This window comes from Sus scrofa, chromosome 10 (assembly GCF_054392235.1).
Source record: "Sus scrofa isolate SSC_HxYL_T2T_F1_AM1 chromosome 10, Sscrofa_HxYL_maternal_Yorkshire_Landrace_v2.0, whole genome shotgun sequence".
Classification (NCBI taxonomy): Eukaryota; Metazoa; Chordata; class Mammalia; order Artiodactyla; family Suidae; genus Sus; species Sus scrofa.
In genome coordinates, this window is record NC_139392.1 from 65,483,010 (window position 1) to 65,489,009 (window position 6,000).

At 45.9% G+C, this 6,000-nt stretch overlaps 1 long non-coding RNA gene across 1 annotated transcript in view; it reads right to left on the bottom strand.

The window, feature by feature from the left end:
• Nucleotides 1-2,475, bottom strand: part of LOC110255679 (uncharacterized) — a 46,983-nt gene extending 44,508 nt beyond the window's left edge. Inside the window, exon 1 of the long non-coding RNA XR_002336323.2 lies at nucleotides 2,336-2,475. This is a non-coding gene — a long non-coding RNA (uncharacterized LOC110255679). The remainder of the gene's footprint in view (nucleotides 1-2,335) is intronic.
• Nucleotides 2,476-6,000: the final 3,525 nt, after the last annotated feature.

A 6,000-nucleotide genomic window follows, 5' to 3' on the forward strand; every position in this document is an offset into this window, starting at 1 on the left:
GTGAATGTATTTGGAGGTGTCTTGTGCACGTTAGTTTTATCTGACAGTGAAGTGGAGACAGACAAGGCAAATGGGAGTTCATTTCTACCCCTTATCCAAATCCCTTACTCCAAGGTAGCCTCTGGCTGTGATGCTATTATTATATTGCACCCCATTCCCTTAGCAAATTGTAGATTTGTGAGCAATGCCATTTTGGGTCCTATGAGTCTTCTTTAGTGATTGAACTCTGTTTTTATTGAAGTACAGTTGATTTACATTATATAGATTCAGGTGTACAGCACAGAGATTTTCAATGATTTTTTTTTTTTTTTCTTTCTTGGCCGCCCTATGGCCTATGGAGTTTCTGGGCCAGCAATCAGATCCAAGCCATAGTTGCAAACCTAAGCTGCAGCTGCAGCAGCACCAGAACCTTAACCCGCTGTGTCAGGTGGGGATTGAACCTGCCTCCCAGTACTCCCAAGATGCCACAGATTCTATTGTGCCACAGCAGAAACTCCAGTGATTTAGTACTTTTACCACTTATACTCCATTGAAAGTTATTACAAAATGGCTGTAATTCCCTGTGCTATACAACGTCACCTGTTGCACATCTATTTTATACAGAGAAGTTAACCTTATGCCCCTGACTTCCCCTTCCCTCTCCCATCTGCTCAACACTACTTTGTTTTCTGTATTTGAGTTTCTATCTTGCAATCTACCTGTTTGTACTACTTTTAGATTCTACATGTTCAAGTGAGATCATGTAGTATTTGCCTTTCTCTGACTTATTTCACTAAGCATAATATTCTCTAGGTCCATCCTTGTAGTCATGTTACTGCAAATGACAGAATTTCATTCTTTTTTATGGCTGAGTAATATTCCATCATGTGGGTGTTTATGTATACCACATCTTTATTGATTCGTTGATAGGCACTTGGGTTGCTTCCATGTCTTGGCTATTATAAATATTGCTGCTATGATCACTGTGATTCATTTATCTTTTAGAATTAGTATTTTCATATTTTCCAGATATATGCTCTTATAGAGTGTAATTGCTGAAGATGGTAGTTCTATTTTTAGTTTTTTGAGGAAACTTCATGTTTTCCACAGAGCTACACTGATTTACACTCCCACTGACAGTGCACAAATGTTCCTTTTTCTCCACATCCTCCCAGCATTGCTTATTTGTAGATTTTTTGCTAACATTTGAATATTCAAGTACATGACAATTGCATGTTCGCTGTTAAAATCCCCACAACATCTCACACACCTTTCATGCTACAGATGACACACCAGAGAGAAAGCTTTTCAGCCTAGATGTTTTTAAAAGCCTTCGCTCTTGGTGTCTATTTTTTTGTTTTCAAACTGTAGATGTTGGGCTTTGTATTTTGATGTAAACTCAGAATAGCAGCATTGGGGCCTGTGACCAAAAACCAAACCAAACTTGTAATAGACTATGGATCTGAATAAACCTGTTCTTGATTGAAGTCTTGAGGTGCCTGGGCTCTGCCCCCAGGGTAGTCTGAACAGGGTCCCCAGTGCCCTCAGGGGCTGCTCACCCAGGGTTTCCCCCACCCCCAAACACAGAAATGGCCATGATGCCTAAGGTCGGCCCCTGGCTAGTCTGAGCTGGGGAAGGCTGCCTTCAGCTCAGCAGGTCAGACTTGGCCTTAATGATCCTGGGACACGTGATCACTATGCAGGATCACTGGGAGCTGAAGTGCCCTCACCAGCTCCACGTGGGCATCTTCCCAGGTGCACCCTGGCCTGCCCTGAGTGTTAAATGTCCCCCTTTCCCCGCGCAGGGCAGTTGCTTTGATCAAATTCCATGAAAATAGGAAATAAGGCAGAGTTTCTACAAGTTCACCTTGACAGATTCCCGATTTGGTTACCAGACTTTATGAGATGATGGTCTGGGGTCAGACATCCATGGCACCAATTCCTGACGTCACCTCTTTGCAGCTTCCCCCAAAGACGCCACCCGTGAGGGTAGGACACTCCACCCACCCCAACCCTGCATCTCTCCAGGGCTCTATTCGTCCCCCGCACCCCACCTTCCGTCACGGATTCTCTGGTGCGCTTTTCACCTGAAAACGGGAACACTCTCAAAAGCAAAAGGCCCCATTTCTCCCACACGTCCATTAGCCTTGAAACAGCCACCTGCCGTGTGCCACTCTCAGCGGTGCCAGGGACATGTGGTACAGAGTCTACAAGTCAAAGGGTGCAGCAGACACTAAGATGACAGAGGGGACAGGGTCCCGGTGGTCCGGCCTGGGCGGCGGTGTGGGCGAGGGCAGGGCCGGCCTACAGCTGGCAACCAGGAAGTGGTGGCAATTGCGGGCGACAGGGACCCTACCTTCATGACAATCCCGAGTTGGCTCACCAAGCGCTCTGACTGCAAGCCTGGGGACAGAGCAGAGGCAGACACGTTCACGGGGCCAAACGCTAAGAGGCCAGAAACTTGCAGCACAGGAAAGGCGCATTTAAGAAACCTCCAACCTGAAGGCGGGGCCTGGGGTATTTATGGGATGGAGCTGAGATTTGGGGAGGGTGGGGCAAGGTGATTGGAAATAAGAAAACGGTGGGGCTGCCCTTCTGCGAGGGCGCCATCAAGATCCAGGCTTCTCCACGTTCTGAGATGTAGCTCCTGGTCCCCCAGATGTAGCTCCCCTGGTCAGGAGCCATGCCCTCTGACTAGTCAATAATTACAAGCAACCCCAGGTTTCTATTCTCATCTTCCTTGTTCCTCTTTGGTCCCTTTCTGTTCTGGCTCCGCCTGTTGGATCACGTTGGCCTCGTCAATATGGAGTAATGAAGGGCAGCTGCTTTGAGCCACAGTTTTCTGGTAAACATTGTTAGGGGTTGATGTGGGGTTGAGTTATCTTCCAGCGCAAAGTGGCCTTTACAGGTTATGGAGACACACACAGGGTCACAGATGATTCAGATCATTAACCCCAGCTCCTCACGTCTTCCTCTTCACAAACTCAGAGACCACGTGGGAGTGGATTCCAGGCTTTCCTCCCACTCCCTAGCTGGGTGCCCTGCCAAATAACCTCCTTACTTTGCTGCAAACTCTGGCTGTCAGAGTTTGGCTTTCTTCCTGCTGGCTTACGGTTTCAGTTAGAGGGTCAGTGGTGCTCATCACTCAACAAGCTCAGCTCGAACTGGACACCACGGATGCCAAGTTCCCCAGGAAAGAACTCAGGCAAATGCCTGTTTAGGCTAAGTGCCTAACAGGTGTTTATAGAAACACTTAAAGGGAGCTTGGCGGGTGAAGGCAGCTTACAGGTCTTATGGACCTGATGATGCCCAGCCACGGTTTCAGAGCGTGGCAGGGAGGCCCTTAGGAGGAGCCCTGGTGACCTGCAGTTGTGGGGGCAGCCCTGGGGGTTGGGGCACATCCAGGGGGAGTCCTGTCCAAGGGAGAGGCTGGCTGGGCTCCCAGAGATCAGGCTGGAGATGGGGGTTCACGCTGCTGTTTTCTCTCCCCTCCTGGGAGCCTCAGGCAACTTATGCCTGAAAGATAAAAATCTTAAGATTATCTCAATAGACACAGAAAAAGCATTTGACAAAATCCAACAATCATTCATGATAAAAACTCTCATCAGGAGTTCCCATTGAGGCTCAGTGGTTAACGAATCCGACTAGGAACCATGAGGTTGCGGTTTTGATCCTTGGCCTTGCTCAGTGGGTTAAGGATCCGGTGTTGCCGTGAGCTGTGGTGTAGGTCACAGATGCAGCTCGGATCCTGAGTTGCTGTGGCTGTGGCATAGGCCGGTGGCTACAGCTCCGATTAGACCCCTAGCCTGGTAACCTTCATATGCCACGGATACAGCCCTAGAAAAGACAAAAAAAAAAAAAGGCAAAAAGACAAAAAGAAACAAACAAACAAAAACCTCTCATCAGAGCGGGCGTAGAGGGAACATATTTCAACATAATAAAGGTCACTTAAGTAAACCCACTGCTAGCATCATATTCAGTGCTGGAAACCTGGAAACCTGGAAACCTTTCCTCTAAATTCAGGAACAAGCCTGGGATGGCCATTTCCACCACTGTATTTAGCAGAATATTGGAAGTCCTAGCCATAGCAGCCAGACAAGGAAAATAATTAAAAGACATCCAGGGAATTCCCTGGTGGCCTAGCAGTTAAGGATTTAGCATTGTCACTGCTGTGGCTCAGGTTTGATCCCTGACCAGGGAACATCTGCATGCTACAAGCACAGCAAAAAAGAAAAGAAAAGAAAATGTTTAAAAAAGAATTAAAAGACAGTCAAATTGGAAGATGTAAAACTTTCACTGTTTGCAAATGTTATCTTTTATATAGAAAACACTAAAGTCTCCACCCCCAAACTATTATGACTAAAAATGAATTCAGCAAAATTGCAGGATATAAGATTAAAATACAGAAACCTGTTGTTTTTCTATACACCAATGAGGAAATATAAGAAAGTTTAAAAAAATCTTGTTTAAAATCACATAAAAAATACATAGGAGTTCCCATCGTGGCTCAGTGGTTAACAAATCTGACTAGCATCCATGAGGACGCAGGTTTGATCCCTGGCCTTGCTCAGTGGGTTAAGGATCCGGCATTGCTGTGAGCTGTGGTGTAGGTTGCAGACACGGCTCGGATCCCAAGTTGCTGCAGCTGCTGCTACAGCTCCAATTCTACCCCTAGCCCAGGAACCTCCATATGGTGAGGGTGCAGCCCTAAAAAGCAAAATAAAATAAAATACATGGGAATAAACTTAACCAAGGAGGCGAAAGACGTGTAATAAGCAAAAGAAAGATATTCTATGCTCTTGGATTGGAAGAATTAATAATGCTAAAAATGACCATCCTACCCAAAGCAATCTATAAATTTAACTGTTTGTTACTGTGTGTACACATTTTTTTGGTAATTTGGCAGTTCTGTAGATTTAGGCTTTATGGCTGTTCCTCAATGTATAATCTTTGTCTTTCTCCTGAGTCACTTGTCCATATGGCATGTAATTGAGTTCTTTTCTTATGCTCAGTTTATACAGTGGTCTCTTTTGTTCCTTCCCTTACTTTCCGTGCTAAGGACTTTCTTGGTGTACTTGTTGGTTTCTGATCTATTTCCCTGGTCACTAATAACCTTCTCTGGTTTCTGGACTAATCTAACAAGAGTCTCATTCCTATTTCTCTCATTAGGGACAGGATTACATTCTGCCTGTGCTGTTTGGTTATCTTCTATCAGAAGCATATTGCTGTTTGGAAACAGGTTGTTTTTCAGCAGAACTGTTTTCCAGTTTTCCACTTGTACTCCAATCAATACTGTTCTTCCTCAGAAGGGTTGCTTTTATAAGAGTTCCTATTAGGAGTTCCCTTCGTGGCACAGTAGTTAACGAATCCGACTAGGAACCATGAGGTTACAGGTTCGATCCCTGGCCTTGCTCCGTGGGTTAAGGATCTGGCATTGCCATGAGTTGTGGTGTAGGTCACAGACGCTGCTCGGATCTGGAATTGCTGTGGCTCTGGCATAGACTGGTGACTACAGCTCCAATTGGACCCCTAGCCTGGGAACCTCCATATGTCTGGGGAGTGGCCCAAGAGATGACAAAAAGACAAAAAAAAAGAGTTCCTATAGATTTTCTTCCACATGTCTAATGTGTGTGGCTGAACAACACTGACTTCATTTTGTCAATTCCAACTTAGGCTCACAGTCCTACCCCCTCCCCTATCTGTATGATTGAGCTTTAGCCTAACACACAAGGACTGTGCTCAAGCCAGGTAAGTTTCCTATCAACTTTTACCCTTGCCTCCATCTGATATGAAAACTGGAAGAATGCCTTTTGCTGATGCAGATGGTTAATGGTTACTCCCCTCCTCCCCAGGGAGAGGAAATAACCGTGGCTCCAGTTTGTGTGGACAGATTTTTCTCCTGGTGGCCAGATTCTATTTTTAAGTCCCCCACACCCTTCTCAGCAGTGCATGGTGCAGCTGCAAACCATGGTGCAGCCTCTGGACCATCCATCTGCCCTCATCCAAGTTACCCACAATAAA